This window comes from Balaenoptera borealis, assembly GCF_965194805.1.
Source record: "Balaenoptera borealis genome assembly, chromosome: 1".
NCBI classification, from domain to species: Eukaryota; Metazoa; Chordata; class Mammalia; order Artiodactyla; family Balaenopteridae; genus Balaenoptera; species Balaenoptera borealis.
Window position 1 is genome coordinate 180,499,336 of NC_138860.1, and position 19,210 is coordinate 180,518,545.

At 49.0% G+C, this 19,210-nt stretch overlaps 1 protein-coding gene across 2 annotated transcripts in view; it reads right to left on the reverse strand.

Moving 5' to 3' along the window:
- Positions 1 to 19,210, reverse strand: part of IGSF21 (immunoglobin superfamily member 21) — a 249,547-nt gene that overhangs the window by 140,286 nt on the left and 90,051 nt on the right. The window lies entirely within an intron of this gene.

A 19,210-nucleotide genomic window follows, 5' to 3' on the forward strand; every position in this document is an offset into this window, starting at 1 on the left:
GTGGGGTGGGGGAAGGAGCCGGCACAACGGTAGGGGGCGCTGTTCGCACTGTAGTCTGTGTGAATGGTGATGGTGGGCCTGAGTGGGGCTCATCACCCTCTTCTACCTTCTCACTGATGCCTCCCTTTTCGAGAAACTTCCTGGCTCCCATGGATCCCTCCAATCCTGAAAACACTTCTTGGGATGAACTGTCCCATGAAAGTAGGACCGGTTGGCACCTGGAGGAAGTGCCTCGATGTATCGCTACAAGATATCCCAGAGAAACGGGTCTGTGGTCCAACATTGCACCTCCATCCCCGCTTTTAGAAAGTCGCAATGTGCATAAGCTTTGTAGGAAATGTACATGCTGAAATGCATTTAATCTAGTGTCTCCAACTGTATTTGAATATGGGTGCTTGGCCATCCCTTAAACCCCATCAGCATCTCACTCAGCCAGGGTCTCTGGAACATCGGGATATGGTGTTCTAGGCACCCATACCCCTCCACTCGCAGCCTCATAAAATTACTCCTGGTGAGAAGGGAAGAGAGAGCTGGGAAACTGGTGTTTGCTTCCTGAACCCCCAAACCTCCCATCAAGCACACCCTGCCGCCCAAAAGGAGATGTAGTTCCAACCCTGGGCCATGGCGGTGGTGACGGTGGTGGGGGGGCAGTGATAACGGGCTGACTGCCTGGGAAGGAGTCTCAATTGTCTGCAAGCACAGATGATGCTTCTCACCCACCAGCTGTCCCCGGAATTCCTGCCTGCCCAGCTCCCAGGAGCTGCGGCTCTTCTCCTGGTAGATACACCCCGGGCAACACTGATGCCTTCACACCAAAGTCCAGCCTGCTGAGTCCTCTGACCCACCCCCTCTGCCTCCCAGAGCCCCACCCTCAGGGCGTGGTGCCCACTCCAGCTCAATGGGGGACCTCATTCTTGGGCTGATCATCCAGGCTCATTGGATGGGCTTCCTGCTGGCTGATGTCCAGCCATTGATCTAATGGATCAATCCAGTCTGATTGTCTTAATGAGAAAACTAGCCAGAATGGATTTGGGGATTTCAGTTGTGCAGGCAACCTAAGCAGATGGAGCCCAGGGGTCTGACCCCTGCCTGGAACTTAATGGTTACAACACTCTACGGAAAAAGAAGAAAGAAAGAAAGAAAACAGAATCAACCTAGAGGGGGATCAATTTGGAAGCTGGAGGCAGACTTGACCTGTGCGATCCAAGGCTTCAGGTCCCAATACCCAGGGTAAGGGGGTAAACTCGGGGCTCAGCCCCAGGGGGCCTCTAACTTAGACCGAAGGTCAGGCTTGCAGGGACCCCCACAGAAAACACTTGGCCCATGAGAGCAGTGATCAAACGAACCAGAAGGAAGGACCCATCTTCTGCCCCCTCCTCTCCTCATTCATTCTGCCCCAGAGTTTGCTCCCACCTGCTCTGAGCAGGCCCCGGGCAGGAAGCAGGATGGCTTGAGCATGGCCCTGACCTCCAGGAGCGTACAGTGGAGGGACAGATTCACAACACGATCACACTAAGCCGGCGAGGGTAACGGTAGGATTACGGTGAGGGACTGGGGGAGGGGAGAGGGGAAACCTGGCCCAGCCTGGATGATCAGAGAAGTCCCTAAGCCCAGCCAGTGCCAAACCATGACAAACAAGGAGGCCACCTGCAGGGGGATGAACCCCAGTGGGAGGGGGGACGCTGGGGAAAGCCAAGTCAAGTGTGAAATAGTAATAATGGCTCACATTTCCATGGCGCCCACTGTGCCAGACACTGGGCTCCGTGCTTAATACACACTCATTCACTTAATTTTCACAACAATCCTAGGAGAAAGGAACTAGTACTATTCTGACTTTCCACGGGGAAACAGAGAGGCGAAGTAACCTGCCAAGATCACACAGCTGTAAGTGGCAGAGCTGGGATTCAAACCCAGACCTTCTGGTTCAGTTATGACCGCCATGCTACACACAGCTAAGGATGGAAGAGGCGAGAATGGGCCAGCAAACATTTCCCATCCAGCCCTGGGAAGGATGCGAGTGTGTTGCTGGGGGACCATGGCAGGAGACCAGGACCTGATCCCCTCTGCTACGGTTCCCAGCCTTGGGATGACCCCCCCGCCGCCGCCTACCTTTCCAGCAGGGCTGGGAGGCGTGTCTCACCTTTGGAGCTACAGCTAAGATGAGCATCCTCTGTCCAGATGGCTGAGGAGCTCAAGAACAGAGAACGGCCCCTCCCACCAGAAGGATATGGGAAGGACACATTTTCAGATGTATAAATCTTCCAGCCAGCCCGAGGCGGGTGCAGATGGTGCTTGTATGTGAGGCGGGCCAGGGCGGGATGCCAGCTTGCAGGATCACCGTTTCTTGGCGAGCCCTGAGGGAATCACAGGTGTGAGTCTGGTGGGCATTGGAGGAAGTGGTGGAAACTCCGGTGACTGGTGGTCATGCTGGGAGAACCAACAGGTGTAGCAGGTGTCTGGGGCACAGGCTTCACAGGGCCAGGCCTGGGCGAGAGCAGAGAAAGCCCACTACATAGCAGAGAGAGGAGGTCCTCGGGATACCGGCAGAGGAGAATTAAAAGGTGGGGGCATGAGGGTGGTTCTGATGCCTTAAGACAGCATTTTCTGGGTTGTTTAGAGAATGAGCTGCTAATAGATGTATCAGGCAACAAGATATCCATTATCAACTAAGCGTGAGAAATTTTGGTTTAAACAAAATTAAACATGGTCCTTCCCTTCAAAATGTCTCAGGGGCTTCCCTGGTGGCGCAGTGGTTGAGAATCTGCCTGCTAATGCAGAGGACACGGGTTCGAGCCCTGGTCTGGGAAGATCCCACATGCCGCGGAGCAACTGGGCCCGTGAGCCACAACTACTGAGCCTGCGCGTCTGGAGCCTGTGCTCCGCAACAAGAGAGGCCGCGACAGTGAGAGGCCCACGCACCGCGATGAAGAGTGGCCCCCACTTGTCACAACTAGAGAAAGCCCTCGCACAGAAATGAAGACCCAACACAGCCAAAAAAAAAAAAAAAAGTCTCAGAAACTTCTCTCCTTCCTTCTATCTGTCTTGCCTTCTTCCGTAAAAATTATTGAGAATCTATTCGGTACCAGGTACTGTTCCAGGCACTAGGGATACAACAGTGAAAACAGGCAGGTCCTGTTCTTTGCAGCCAATGGTCCAGCAGAGGAGATGATAATCAAAGGAACAAACGATGGGAAATATGTCAGGTGGTGATAAGTGTAATGAAGAAAAGCAAATCAGCGTAAAGCGAGGGAGAGTAATGGGGGAGGGATTGCTCTGGACAGGGCACGACCCAGGAGGCTCCCTTGAAAGGGCCAGAATAAGGGAAAGTGTGAGCCATGTGTGACTCTAGAGGGAGAGAATTCCAGGTGGAAGATGCCACATGTGCAAAGGCCCTGAAGCTGGAGTGTGCTTGTGATTCTCCAAACTTGGGCGGTGGTGAGAAACTTTTCTGTAACATTGTACACTCTGGAGCCCATTGTAGGATTAGAACCAGGGCCAGCACGAGGGTGGGGCAAGCCAGATGCCTAGGGTGCCAGGTTTAAGGAGGCCCTCACTTCCACTGCAGGACCCTGAGTCTCATTTGCCTCTTCCTAGTTCCCACCCTGCTAGAGTCCTTTGGAACAAACACTAGGAAACACCTCTCTTGGGAAGTGACTGTGTCTCTCATTCCCGAGGTCCCCTTACTTGAAGTCACAGAGGGAGGGGGATGGGGGTGAATCTGCCAGGCTGCAGAGCAGGCAGGAGACCTCAGCTTTAAGGACTAAAACCTCCTTCCCTGGGCGCATGGCACTTTCTAGTTTTCCCAGAACTTTCACTCCCATTTTTCCATCGGCTCTTGGAACAGCCTGCGCGTGACTTCCTCGTAAGATGCTGCGATTACTGCGTATGTCGCACTGGCGTATAATTGTCTGTTTGCACATCTGCCTCTCCTTCTGGGATGTGAGTTTCATTAATATCAGTAGAGTATTAAAATAAGAATATGAGTGCTGCTTTTTTGAGCTTTCTTCTGGGCGGGCAGTCTCAGTGCTCATGTCACCCTGTGAATATTTCTGTCACAAAGGAGGAATGGCAGTTCATTGGGGTGAAGGGCCTGGCTCGATACTGCTGCCACGTAAGCAGCAAAGCCGGGATTTGAACCCAGATCTGTCTGAGTTCGAGCGAGGCCAAGCTGCCCACCACGTTTGCTACCGCCGGAGCAGAGTCACGGGACTTGCTGAGGTCATGTGAGGATTCTGGGGGTTGCCCGCCATTGGCCGCTGCATTGATTGTATCTTCATCAGACGCCTGGCTCTCAGATGGGGTAGATGATGATGGAGACATGGAGACTGCAGACACAGAGGTCTGGGGTGAGATCAGGTCCCAGCGAGGGATGTGGGCAGAGGGGAGACCCCACTCCCTCCAGGCTCTAGAGCCTCACAGTGAACTGTGGGATGCCTGGACCTTTCCTACCCAAGACCAGGACAAGCCTCAGGCAATGCATGGGCTCTAAGTCTTGGGTTTGGAAGTAGGATCACTGGTTGGGGTAGGGAGGGAGAAGCAGGTGGCAGGGTGATTTTCTGACATACGTACCAGGCAAGGATTGCATCAGTCCTAGTCAACACCTGGATCACAGGTGAGAACTCACCTTCCCAGAAACAGACACACAGGAGAGGGGATAACAAGAGTTCATGGCCAAGGAGTTTTTTGCAAAAGAAAAACACAGGGAAAGTTCTCCTCTAGGTCTAACATTCCTCCAGCTCCTTTTTCACAAAATCCCATCATCTTCCGAAGATTCCGTGTTGGTTCTTTCTCTGAAAATACCCTCCCCCTCACTTTCCTTGCTTCTCCTACCCACATGCTTCCAACAAATCTGAAGTCAGTTATCTGGTTCAAGTTACTAGCCCTACCACTCAGTCTTGACCTGGGCAAGTTATGTGGCCTCCACGGGACTCCGTTTCCCCGTGTGTAATGTAGACGTGGGAACGGTCACAGGGTCCAACATGGTGAAGCATGTTCTAGGAGTTTGTTCATCCCGAGCCCTGCCCACAAGGGGGTACCCCTGATCAGGGTGAGGCATCCCCGTGCGTCTTCGTCCCCAAGTCCCCTGATATCCCCCCAGTCCCCACCGTCCAGCTGAGGAAGGACGGTCCTGGGATGGAAGTGGGAAGAGTGGGGTCTGACATTGGAAGCTGGTCAAGGAGTAGGAGATTCAGAAATGTCCAGCTCAGCCAGACATCCCATCTGGACTGGGACCAGAGCCAAAACACCCACCAGAATTCCTCTCTACAAAGCAGAGGACAGAAGACCAAAGGGAGGAGATCCAAAAAGCCCCCTGCTGCCAGGATCCCTGAATCAAGCCCCTGGGCTGGTGAGAAGGGGCCGCTGAGCAGGCGGGGGTGGGGAGAGATGGGCTCATCCACCAGCCAGGAGGCAGTGAATCCAGTCGGAAGAGCACAAGAAACGTGAGTTGCGGGCTCAGCTGTGCTGCCAACCAGCTCTGGCACCTCCGGCAGGTTGCCCCTCTCGCTGGGCCTCAGTTTTCACATCTGCAAAATGAAGGGTGAACTGCATTTTCGGGGTCTTCTAGCTCTGATCAACCCCATGTCGGATGTTAACTGAGCCTGAATCCTGACGCCATCGTTGCCTATACAACTCAACGCCATTTCTCCGGGAAATGAACCTGTCAATGAATCAGCCACCAGTTAAAGATGGAGCTCTGTCTTTCTCGGCATTAAATTTGCCACCAATCAGCCTCGATGCATGAGCCCCGCCCCCCGCCCCCACCAAGGGCCCTATCGAGAAGCAGGATCAGGAGTGGAAACGGATTCGCCTTAACTAAGCAGTTCGTTATCCTGAATGGGGCCATCACTCTCCCCCTCTATCTCTGACAGCAGTTACACCGCTCCTGTTAAGATACCTTTAGCAAAATCGCAGGCAATATTTAGGAACGAGGCACCCTCCCAATGTGGTGATGACAAATAGTTCCTCTATCTGGAAACTCTCTTTGCAATATCCCAGCATCACTCCTTTCCCTTTTTCCAGCTCAGGGGGGGTGTTTCTAGAGGGTTGGCTCATGTCTGGCCCCAGGCTAGACGGGAGTCAGAGAGGGTTTCCATGGGAGGGGCACAGGTAGTGAAAAGAGGCATGAGTTATATTAGGGTGACCAGGTGTCTCAGTCTCCCCTGGGACCAAGGGGTTTCCTGGGACAAGTGCTTTCAGTGTTACAACTACAAAGTCCCTGGCAAACCAAAACAAGTTGGTCACCATAGTTACAATTCCACCATGGTCCACGATGGCTAAACCACTAGACCTCTTCACCTATTTCAATCAGAAGGTAAGGATAACAGTCCCTCCCCACTATAAGGATTAGTGAGAGTAAATGCTGCCCTCCCCACTGGTACTTGCCTCCTCGTGGGTGTTCAGTAGATGATGGTGCTACCTGAGGATGTAACTTGTGAGATTAGGATTTGTCTTGGGCTTCCTGCACCCATGGATGCCCTTCAATCATCTTCCACCAGCAGCCAGAGGGCTTTCTCTAAAAGGCATGCCACGGCCTTCATAAGGGCCTTCAGAGCTTCTCACTGCTCCACAGAAAGAGGTGCAGATGCTCTCTGGGGTGATCTGGCCCAGGCTTGGCCCTCACCCCCTATCCACGTCCTGCTGTGTTCTGCTCTTCCTCATGTGCGGCCTCTGTCTCCCCTCTGAGCCCCAGCACAGGCTGTCCCCTCTTTCTCAAGCCCTTACTCTTTTGTTTTTGTTTTTGTTTTAATTAATTAATTTTTATTTTTGGCTGCATTGGGTCTTCATTGCTGCGTGTGGGCTTTCTCTAGTTGTGGCGAGTGGGGGCTACTCTTCCTTGCAGTGTGCGGGCTTCTCATTGTGACGGCTTCTCTTGTTGCGGAGCACAGGCTCTAGACGCGCAGGCTCAGTAGTTGTGGCTCGCAGGCTTAGTTGCTCCATGGCATGTGGGATCTTCCTGGACCAGGGCTCAAACCCGTGTCTCCTGCATTGGCAGGTGGATTCTTAACCACTGCGCCACCAGGGAAGCCCCTCAAGCCCTTACTCTTTGCTTGGGTAACTCTGTTCATCCTTCAAGGATTCATGGAAATCTCACTTCCTCAAGAAAATTATCCTGGATTCCCCAGGTCATCACAGTTCCCCAAATACCCCCCCCTTCCTACCACTTAGGACACTGAAATTTACTTGTAACGATGTGTTCATTGTACATTCTCAGTACACAAGGCCGCTAACTCTTTCTATGGGCCATGTTACTTGTGTGCCTAGAACAGTGCCCAGATCCGAGCATGTGTTGAATAAAGAAACAAATTAATTCTGCCCATCCTCTAGGCTGTTCTATAATTAGAGTGGGTGGTGTTCCCAGGAGGGCCTTCTCAGTAGCACCTCTTCCCTGTGGTGCAGCCCAAGCTCAGGGCCGCCGTGACCCCAGGTGCCTTCTGAACCTGCCTCTTGGATCACATCTGCTTGGATCGATGTTGATTTTCCTGCAGAGTGTCCCCTAAGGCTCCTCACAGAGGTCAGGAAGAACTCCATCCAACAGAGGAAGTTACCACTGGGTGGTGAGCGGCGGCCCCATCAAGGATGGTAGGACATAGGACCTAATGAGTGAGTCAGCAGACGGCACAGGCGTAGAGCAAAGACCACAGGCAGCGGGAGCCATGAGTAGAGGCAGGAGAATCCATGGACAGCAGCCCTGGCTGAACCAGCAGGGCCCGGAAGCAGAAAAGTGGGCATTCACCTGAGCAGGGTGACTGCCAGAGCTGGAAGGCCCAGTATCAGGGCACCGAGGTGCTGCTGCTGCATCTGAACAATGCCCTGCTTCTCCTGGGAACACTGGGCTGAGCTGGGGTCTCCCTCGCTTCCCCCGGTAGCCTCCCCACCAGCAGAGGTAACCAGGTAGCTTGTAGCAGATGGGTTAGGAACCCCTAACATAGAGTCCCACGTTACTGCTTGATGCACCACTTGGATGTCCTTTGGCCTCCCAAATGAACAGGTCCAACACTGAAGTGATGTGTCCCCCTCCTTCTCCCCAGTTCAGGGAACACCAGCAAGGCCCGCAGGCTCTACAGAATAAATCCAGAATTGAACTCTACACTACCTTCCTGGGCCCAGCCACCATTGACTGCTGGTCTATTGCCCTGCCTCCTAGATGGTCCACCCACACTCACCTTTGTCCCTGCCCACCCCTCTGATTTCATCTCCCCTCACCCTCTCCCTCATTCACCCCACCCACACACAATGAACCCTGCTGATCCCTGAATACTCTGAACACATCCCCACCTCAGGGCCTTTGCACCGGCTGCTCCCACCTCCCAGAACGATCTCTCCCCAGACACCCACTTGAATTGGCTCAAGTCCTCAATTCTTTCTCTGCTCAAATGCCTCTGCTGTGGAGAGACCTTTTCTCATTATCCTATCTATATAAAACAGCATCAGAGTGATTCTCTAACTCTTTACCCTGCTTTATTCTTTTTAAAATATTTATTACTGCCTGACACATGTTTATTTGTTTATTGTCTGCTGATATATCTCCCCCCGCCACTCCCATACCCAACTGGGTTGCAAGCTCCATGAGAGCAGAGACTTTGTGTGTGAATATATGTGAGTGTTTCAACCTTTTTCTTTTTCCTGTTGTTCAGATTGGATAATTTCTATTGATCTATTTCAAGTTCACTGACTCTTTCCTGTCATCTCTATTCTGCTACTGAGTCAATCCAGTCAGTTTTTAAGTTTCAGTTATTGTATTTTTCATTTCTAAAATTTCCATTTGGTTCTTCTTTATAGCCTTTATTTCTTTGCTGAGTCTTTCTATTTTATTATTTTTTTCGAGATGATTTGTGATTGTTTGTTCAAGTATTTTTGTTACTTTAAAGTCCTTGTTAGATAATTCCAGCATAGGTGTCAATCTCATCACTGGAGTCTATTGATCGTCTTTCCCCTTGTGAGTTGAGATTTTTGTGGTTCTTTTTTTTTTTTTTTAATTATTTCCCTTTATTTTTTAATTAATTAATTTATTTTAGTTTTGGCTGTGTTGGGTCTTCGTTTCTGTGCGAGGGCTTTCTCTAGCTGTGGCAAGTGGGGGCCACTCTTCATCGCGGTGCGCGGGCCTCTCACTATCACGGCCTCTCTTGTTGCGGAGCACAGGCTCCAGACGCGCAGGCTCAGTAGTTGTGGCTCACGGGCCTAGTTGCTCTGCGGCATGTGGGATCTTCCCAGACCAGGGCTCGAACCCGTGTCCCCTGCATTAGCAGGCAGATTCTCAACCACTGCGCCACCAGGGAAGCCCTTTCGTGGTTCTTTGTATGTCGTGTGATTTTAGTTTGTATCTTGAACATTTTAAGTATTACTTTGTGAGACTCTGGGTCTTGTTTATATTAATTCTTTTAGTAGTTCTTTTAATTCTGATGTTCTTCCCCAAACTGCCTGCTAGTATTTACATATCAGATTTTTCAAATAGGTGTCCATACATTCTGTCCAGGTCTCATAGTTGAATTAATGGAAGATAAAGGGAGGCTGTTTATCTCACCATAGCCAGAAGTCCTTGAGTTTGTGATTTTTAATCACTACTTTATCTCTTAGAAATTAGAACAGGTCCTGGCACTTAATAATAGCTCAATAGATATGTATTAGGGACTTCCCTGGTGGTCCAGTGGTTAAGAATCCATCTTGCAATGCAGGGGATGCTGGTTCGATCCCTGGTCAGGGAACTAAGATCCCACATGCCACGGGGCAACTAAGCCTGCATGCCGCAACTACTGAGCCCGTGTGCTCTGGAGCTGGCACGCCACAACTACAGAGCCTGCGCACTGCAACTAAGACCCGATGCAGCCAATAAATAAATAAATAAATAAATGTTTAAAAAAATAAATATGTATTAAATGAACGAAAAAAAAATGAGCAAATGAACATGTGGTCAGTGTTTGGCAACTTTCGAGGTCTATCTATAATTATTATCTCATTGATCACCATTGCAACCCTGGGGGATAGTGTCCCCATTTTAGAGGTGAGGAGACTGAGGCTCAGAGATACAGAATGACTTCCTCGTGATCACTCAGAACCAGGCTTGGCAAGCAGGTCCTTTGATTCTGTTTTTTTTTTTTTTTTTTGAAGTATAGTTGATTTACAATGTTGTGTTAATTTCTGCTGTACAGCAAAGTGATTCAGTTCTTGCTTGGGGTGTAGTGGGATCACACACCAGGTTAGACCAACAAGACACAGCACTTCCACAAGGGAGCAGCGGAATGACTGTGGTTGGGGCCATTTTCAAGTTCAAAGCCAGCAGAGGATCCCAGGAAGGCCACGGAGGTGTGTCTGAGACCCTTTCTGGGACTGTGAGAGACCTGAGGCTGGATGGATAAATATGTCCCATCACATCTCTGACATCTGAACCCAGCTCTGGACAGTTCCCTTGGCCCAGAAGTGCCTATCTTGTGTCACCCAAGTTATCACTTGCTGATACAAAGTAACTAGAGAAGAATCAAAAGCAGTGGACCACCGTCTTTCTATCAGAGGGCAGGGCTGTTTCTGCCATCAGACTAGGAGCTTCCTGAGGACAGGACAGTGTCTCACCCTCTTCTGTGTCTGAGAGTGTAGAAGTGGTGCAGAGAACTCAAGGACCCCTCTTCCCTGGGAGAACCAGCTTGGACCACACCAAGACTTGACCTGGGGCAGACAGACAGTCAGGTGGTGGCAGCAGCTCCACCAGCTTTGTTCCACCTGCCGGAGTGGACTGTGGGAGTCAGGGTCACATAAATTCCTCATGTCACCCTCCCCTTTCTGTGGGGCTCGGATTTATCTCCACGTGATAACAGGAGCTCCATGCACCACCACTCAGGAAGAAAAGAGGTCACCCCATCTCATGAAGATAAATACCATAGCGTGGTATGACAGCCTCCCTGGGCACCCCGCACCGTGTACTTACTACCATAATAAATATTATTACAACAACCAATTACTGCAACCATATCTTTCAGGCAGGTAGAGAGGGTTCTGTGAAATACACCCTTCCATGCTGGGCTAACAGGTGCACCCAGCCATCACCTCCTTGTTAGCAGAAATGGGGGCAAGAGGTGGGGCAGAAGATGGAGGGGGGCCTTTTAAGAAAAGAAAGCTTCTGAGCAAAGAGGGGAGGTTCATAGCTCATCTGTCTCTAGGATGGATCAATTCTTCCTCTCCAATAGCTCTCAGAACTGTGACTGCCCTGCACCAGCCCTGCCTTGGTTCGGGCCCTTAAAATCCCCACCAGGACCCTGCACGGCCGCCTTGCTATTCCCAACCCTCAGGCTTTGTCCCTCCAATTCACCCACAACATTGGAGTCACAGTGATATTTCTGAAATGCAAATATGATGACGGCACCTCTCTGGTTAATGCCATGCAATTTCCCCACCCCATTGCCTTCCAATTCAGGATCAAGTTCAGCCTCTGTCATGGACAACCGGGCCCCTAATGATCTGGTCTCTCTCAGCCTCTCCGACTCAATCAGTCTCTCACTGCGTTTGTGCTACCCATCCACCAGCCCTCCCAGATATCCTCAGATTCTTCTTTTTGCCTGTGCCACTTCCTCTTCCTGGAATGCCCTTTTGCTCTGAGTTCACCTAGGGAAATTTGTACACGTCCTTCCGGGTTCAATGTCACGATCACCCCCTCCTTGATTTCCATGAGTCTGACACTCTCTCTTATAAGCACACAGCCCCCTGTAAACATCTCAATCATAGCTGGTCCACATCGCTCTGTAATATAACATATGGTTCTTTGCGTATGTCTCTGCAATCAGGCTGGGAGCTTCTTAAGGTCAGGGGCCTGGCATTCATCCCTGTAGGATATTTGGCACGTGGTGGGTGCTCAGCCTGTGTGCTGCATGCATGAAGTAACGAATGAACCAACACACGAGCACTGCATGGGACAGGGATTGGTGAACCGTGTAGCCCTGGAGCAGTGTGGATTAGGCTGCAGCCCAGCGTACTGATGTCACATCTCGGATCCAAATCCTCCTTTGTCTCCCCACTGTCTTTGGGATGAAGTCCAAACCCCTTCCCCCACACTCATGGCCTGCCTCTTGTCCCTCTGCCTTTTGCATGCTGAGCCTCAGTCATCCTGAATTCCTTAGAGCTCCTTAAATATGCTTTGTCTGGCTACTGGGTCCTGGCACCTGCCATCCTTTTGCCTGGAACACCTACCATCACTTTACCCCCATCGCTTTGATATACCCCTCAGGTCTTAGTTTAGACATCACTTACTTTAGAGGCTGCCCAACATACACCCTAACTTCACCTACCCTGCACCCAGAACCCCCAAATCATGGTTAAGTGCCCCTCTCATGGCATCTAAAATAACCCTAACACGTTGCATGGGGTGACCCTTTATTTTGCCGGTCTGTCTCCCAACATTGCGAACTATGAGCTCCTGGAGTCCCAAAAACATGACTCAGTAACTGCATGCTGGCCATGCTGTTGGTACTGAAGACATATTTATTGAATGAATGAACGGATGAATGAATGAATGAATCTACAGATGAACAAATAAATTCTACAGATATCTTCAGCTGGCCTCGCCTTTGCAATAACATCAAATTCTGTTGGGGCTGGAAGGCTTCTTTGTTTTTTTGCCTTATTGGGTTATGGATTTCCACTCTAATTTGAACCATGGAAAGACATCTAGACAGGAAGGCCCCACCCTCAGACTCCTGGTTCTCACCTCCCCCAGCAGAAGGTCAGGTCAGTTCTGGGCCACCAAAGACCTCAAACATTTTACACCTCTGCAGGGAGACGTGCCTGCCACTTTCAGGTGTCCAACCCCTGCCCCAACCTCCCAGACTCTTCTGAAATATTCCCCCTCTGTGTTCTCCAGCCAGCTAATCAAATTCCCCTCTGTCAGAGGCAATAGATGCTCAAAAGCCTTGTAGTATTAATGTATTATTCATGACATATGTATTATTTATCATTAGTTTGTTTATTTATTATTAATTTGTGTTTCATTATTGATACTGTTGTGGTTCTACTATTAATAAGAAGGATTGGGAAGGCTGTTCTGTGGCCCTTTGAAGACACCTGATGCTTCTCTGATTGATTCTCCGGAGAGCCAGGGTCGGTCAGTTTTCTTCCCAATTCATGGATGGGAGACACTGAGGCCAGAGAAGGGCAGGGCTTGTTCAGTCATTCCTCTTGCCTCTGAGATGTAGGCAAGGGAAGGTGATGGGACTGGGGAAATGCTTCATTAGGCAGCATGTCCTGGGCTGACAACAGGGCCAAGTGCATAGGCTCCTGCAGGATACTGATGCTGGACCTGCCAGTCAAGTCTCCATCTGGACCAGCTTGTCCCAGGCTCCTTTGCCCAAGTTCACATTGGGGTCTGAAGGTGTCTTTGCTATGCTTGTACACAGTGCTGCTCTGTGCTCCCCAAACCCCATTTTTTTTCTTTTCCTCCCAGGGATTCAGCTGGACTACATTTCCCAGCCTCCTTTGCAATTTGGTGGGGTCATGTGACTAGATCCTGGCAGGGGAATATGGCTTCCAGGCCTGACCCCTAGAAACCTCCTGTGCCATCCTCCACACCCTCTCTCTATATCAGCTGCCTGGATGGACCCGGACGAGGACAAAGCCAGAAGATGGAAAAAACCTGGGTATTTGAATGACAGTATGGAGTAATGTCCTCCTACAGCCCCTAATAGACAGTAATATGAGTGAGAAATAAAATGCTATTGTGTTAATTATAAAATAATTTTTATAATAAATATATTTTATATAATAAACACAAATTATTAAAAACAAAACCTCTGAGATTTTAAAGTGATTTGTTACAGCAGTTATTCTACTAATACTTTCCATTAATATATTGCACATAGTAGGTACTCAATAGGTTCTTCCTGAAAAAAAAGTGAACAGACAGATAAATGAATAAGTAACAAAATTAATCAGTGAGTCCGGTTATACTATCACTGAGTTGGATTCCCAAACCATAGTTCTCCATCACAGAGGATCACAGGAAAGTGGCTTTTATGATCTCGAATTGAAATCTTTTTGTTATAAAGATGGTAAACTGAGGCCCAGAGAAAGGAAGGGCCTTGGCCGAGGTCACAAAGACAATTAATAAGCAATTTAAGACCAGGATTCAGGTCTCCCGAAGCATATCACACCATTGTCTTTTCTCCCATGACCTTTCATCTGATAGCTTTCCATCATCCTCTAGAACTTTCTCAGTGCCTTTGGGGGTTGGTGAGGGGAATCATCATTTCTTTATCTCTGGGTCAGTCCAGCATCCAAAGAACAGCTGCAACTGCCAGAAGGGAAGAAGGATGAGAGACTGATGGGATACAGGATGCCCGTGAGATGCCCGACCAGCCACGGCTGCCTCTGTAGTGCCCTCTCTGGTCCAGGGCCACCAGGTCAGGGCTGGCTGTGCAGCCAACCACAGGGAAGCCACAGGTGGTGCAGGAGGAAAAGGAAATAGCTCCAGACCTTGAAGCCAAAAACCCAGGTCTAGCTCTCATTCTGCCATGGACACAGAGGGCAAGTCCCTCCCCTTCTCTGGGCCTCAGTCATCTCATCTGAAAAAGGGGCTCATGGTGATTATTACTGAGAGTAATGGGATGCAAGATGAGACAATAGAGGGGAAAGTGATCTGAAGAGCACAATTGGGAAGGCCTCCTTCTTTGCACGAGGATATTGTCAGGGACCACCGGTGCCGAGAGGTTATGACCTTGCGCTTGGGAAACAGACAGACCTGGGACAGCTTCTGACTCTGCCACAGGCCACCTCTGCAGCACTAAGTTGTTTCATTGCTCTGAGCCTCAGTTTCCAACTGCCAAATGGGGATAATTATCCTTACTTCTTAGTGCTGGAAGGGGTGGGGGAGAGGGAGGGAGATGGCCCAGGCAAGGGGCCCAGTGCAGTGCCTGGCGTATGGGGACAGTGCTGACACAGATACCCCGGCCATCACTCCCCTGCCTTGACTGCCCCACTTCTCCACACCCTCAATCCTCTTTTACCAGCCAGACTCCTTTAAGGAGTTTGCTAGAAAGCTTTGGGGCCGATGACCCATGTTTCTTTTTTGTCTGTTTCAGATCAGCCTCAGGAGCACGGAGGCTGAGAAGTCACCATCTCCTAGGCGATGTTTTTTGTGTCCTCTACGGAGATTTTGGAAGCAAAGTACACAGAGGGCCTGGCAGCCCTGCATCCTCTGACATCACTCAGCACCACGAGGACAGATTTGTGAACAACAGGGAGGCTCTTCCGACTTAGAATAAAATTTAAAATGGATGAGAGGTTATTAAGGAATATTTTAAAAGAAAAATAGTTATTACTCAAGGAACACAGTCTAAGCTAGGTTATAAACTGGCCTTAATCAGTAAAATGAGGCAACTTAATGGAAAAAATTACCATTTAAAATAGGCCTACATTCAATAATAATGTCTCATAAACACAGAAGTCCTTTAGCACGTAAGAATTAATTGCTGGACTCAGAAGCTAAAGGCACAATAAAGGAACCCTTAATTTTTTGGTCTTTTATTTTTCTCTTCCAAAAGGGAACCAAAAGGAAGACTAGACTTCCTCGCTTCGACACCAAAGGGTCTGGAAATTTGCAAATGGAATTTGCTCAGTAACAATTCTGTTTCCTTCAACCTATTATTTTAAGACATGGTCTGAATGAAGTGTCGCTTTGTTCTCTGGATCTGAATCAGTTTTAAATAAATGCACGTGACAGTTTTACCTCTGATGAATTAGGGAATGAACTCATTTTGCAGAATCAAAGCCCCTGAGTTTAGGCCCTTCAGGCTGGGCAGCTCAGCTATCAGGGTAACAGCCTTACTGGTCCAGCGAGATATTGCATCTCTATTACAGCAGCCGTTAGAAACAGTCCAATAAAGCAGAGTGGTCTCATCCAGGGACGATTTTGCCCCCCAGGGGGATATCTGGCAGTGTCTAGAGACACTTTTGGTTGTCACAGCTGGTGGAGGTGGGGACTGCTACTGGCATCTACTGGGTACAGACCAGGGATGCTACCAAACACCCAACAATGTACAGGACGTCCTCACAACCAAGAGTCGTCCAGCCCCGGATGGCAACAGTTCTGAGGTTGAGAAACCACGCAGCGAAGGGAGAAAAGCAAAATTCTGGAAGGAATGAATGTGCCCTCAGGAGTTCCCAGGCACAGGAGACAAAGAGAGTCTCCAAACATCAGGACTGGCTATCTGAAGCTGGGAATGTAGGCTGCTGGAGAATTTTCCCTCAACATGACCCCAGCACCAGCTGTGTCTAACATCTGACCTTCACCCAAACCTCTTTTCCACCCAAATGGATCAACTCTCTCCATCAGAGCGTCTTTCTTGCCCTCTGGAACCTATTTTGATTTTGTGATAGGAGAATCCTAGGAGAAAGTTTTTGTTTTTGTTTTTTTAAAAATTTATTTATTTTTACTGATTTAGTTTTGGCTGCGTTGGGTCTTCGTTGCTGCGCGTGGGCTTTCTCTAGTTGCGGCGAGCGGGGGCTACTCTTCGTTGCGGTGCACGGGCTTCTCATTGCGGTGGCTTCTCTTGTTGCGGAGCATGGGCTCTAGGCTCGCAGGCTTCAGTAGTTGTGGCACGTGGCCTCAGTAGTTGTGGCTCGCAGGCTCTAGAACACAGGCTCAGTAGTTGTGGTGCACAGGCTTAGTTGCTCCGCGGCATGTGGGATCTTCCTGGACCAGGGCTCGAACCTGTGTCCCCTGCATTGGCAGGCAGATTCTTAGCCACTGCACCACCAGGGAAGCCCAGGAGAAAGTTTTTTCACAGTCACCCTTGGCAAAATGGATTTATTCTGCAAAGCAAGAATCCTAGCTCATAAAGGTGAGAGTCTTGAGGGCTCCTTCCTCAAAGGGTAGCACTCAGCGCTTCCCTCCTTGCTAATCTGGCTCTCCCTGATTGGCAGGAGAAGCAATCTGGTCTTCATGTTAATACTTTATAAATGCAAACGTCCTACAAGATAAACATCAGTCTATTACACCTGTTCGGTTTTAGAGTGCCTGCTTGTCACCGAAGGCTATTTGGGCTTGATTCGCTCACGATATAACTTCTTCCTGCTGGAGGCCAAGGTACAGATCGTAGACATCTTATTGAGTGGAGGGGTTAGGTGGGGAGCAAGTGGGTTAGGGTGGGATGAGCAGGAGACATTTTATTCCCATCCTCCAGGGCTCAAGTTTTCTGCTTCCTAGAGGGGACAGAAAGGCATGGGGTCCCTCAACAAGAGTTGCATGGACCATGGGCCAATTTGCCACCAGGACAAGAATTCAGGAACAAGGCAGGGTACACTCCAACAACTGGATAGTTTTAGTTTAAGTTATGAAAGAATGCTGAGTCTACTGTGGGCAAGTATTAGGTAAGTCCTGCCCAACCAGCCAGCCTTTCTGAAAACAGGCTGGAATCTTGCTCTGCCACTTCCTAACTCTACGCTCTTGGAATATGACACATCAGTCTTTTTATCTATTAAGTAGGAATACTGACGCCGACCTCCCAGGGCTGGAGATAATAGATGTACCGAGCTAACGTATCACTGAATACATGATTGATGTTACTACTGTTAGAACAATTCTATTTCTTTTTATAGGTATAATTTATAGTAAAATACTACAGTAAGATACAGTAAAACCTCAAGCAAACAACTTGATGCATTTTTTACTTATTACACACCCAAATGAACCATCATCCAAATGAAAATATAAACCATTCCCAACACCCCAGAATGTTCCCTCATGCTCCTCTCCAGTCACTCCCCCCAACCCCAAGGATAACCTCTATTCTGGCTTTTCCATCCTAGATTAGCTTTGCTTCTTCCTGACCCTCCTATATAAGTAGAATCATGCAAGAGGTGCCCTCTTGTGTCTGGCTACTTTTTTCTCAGTACAATGTTTTTGACATTCATCTATGTGTTGCCTTTATCTGGAGTTTATGCTTTTAAAAAATGTTTCCTGGGTAGTATTCTGTTGTATGAAATACCACAATTCATTTATCCATTCGACCATTGAGGGACATTTAGGTGGTTTCTAGTTTGGGGATATTATAAATAAAACCTATGGTTGTCATTAAAATATTAATCCTAGACCCAAGGGACAACTGGTCAACCCATTTCTTCCCCGGGGAACTGATCCCCACCCTTGGCCAGCTCCAGGCAGAGAGGCCCTCTGTTGTGTTATGAAGAAAATGAGTTCGCCCTCAGCATGCCCACGCAGCCCTCTGCACCCTTGCCCTTCCTCCCAGGGGCACTCGGGGCATCCCTTAACAATCTTGGCCACTTACATGCCTTTGATGTGAACACTTTTCCCCCACTGTTCTCCTAGGGGCATGTTGAAGACAATCTCTGACACCCCCCATGATAAATGACATGACATTTGATCCTGCTTTGCTTTTTACAAATGTACACATCCTTCTGATCTGGCGGGAAGGACAATAGCCCTATTTTTCCGGTAGGAAAACTGAAACAAATGGATTCATCCACTTGTTCACTCACTGGACAAATACTTACTATTTTGGATGAAACCCTTGCTAGTTACTGGGCCAGGCATGAGCCATGAACTGATCTGGTGAGAGATGCATAAACATAGGATCACACCCCCTGCCAGATTCTTCCCACTTTTGCATCTTCTAGCACTGAGTGCCCTTGTATTTTACCAAATCCACTGCTTGCTTTTTGCATTATTAATCTCAGCTCCCTGGTGAGATGAAGTTTTCTGTTGCTAGTTTTTTTTTTTTTAATCCTTCCATAATACACAACACTCTTAGGAATACAGAAGTGCTTAATAAATGCTCTGAAAGAGTGCAATAGAGACTGGTATTGTCGACTTGACTTCATAACTCCAGACTTACAAGTTCCACATTAGAGAGGTTTGCACATACCCAAATAGCTTTCTGGCAAGTACAGCTAAATCATACATCACATGTGTGTAGGTCAAAGAGATTCAAGGTCCAAGAAGGACTCAACATGCCCTTGCTGGGTGTGAAGAAAACATGCCAGCAGCCTTTAGGAGCAGAGAGCAACCCCCATCGACAGCCAGCAATCAAACACAGACCTCAGTCCTACACCCACAAGGAAATGATTTCTGCAACATCCCTAACAAGTTTGGAAGTGGATTCTCCCCCCGAGCCTCCAGATGAGAGCCCAGTTAACTAACCCCTTGGTTCTGACCTTGTGAGACCCTGAGCAGAGAACTGAGCCTGGCCCACAGGGACTTCTGACCTACAGAAAT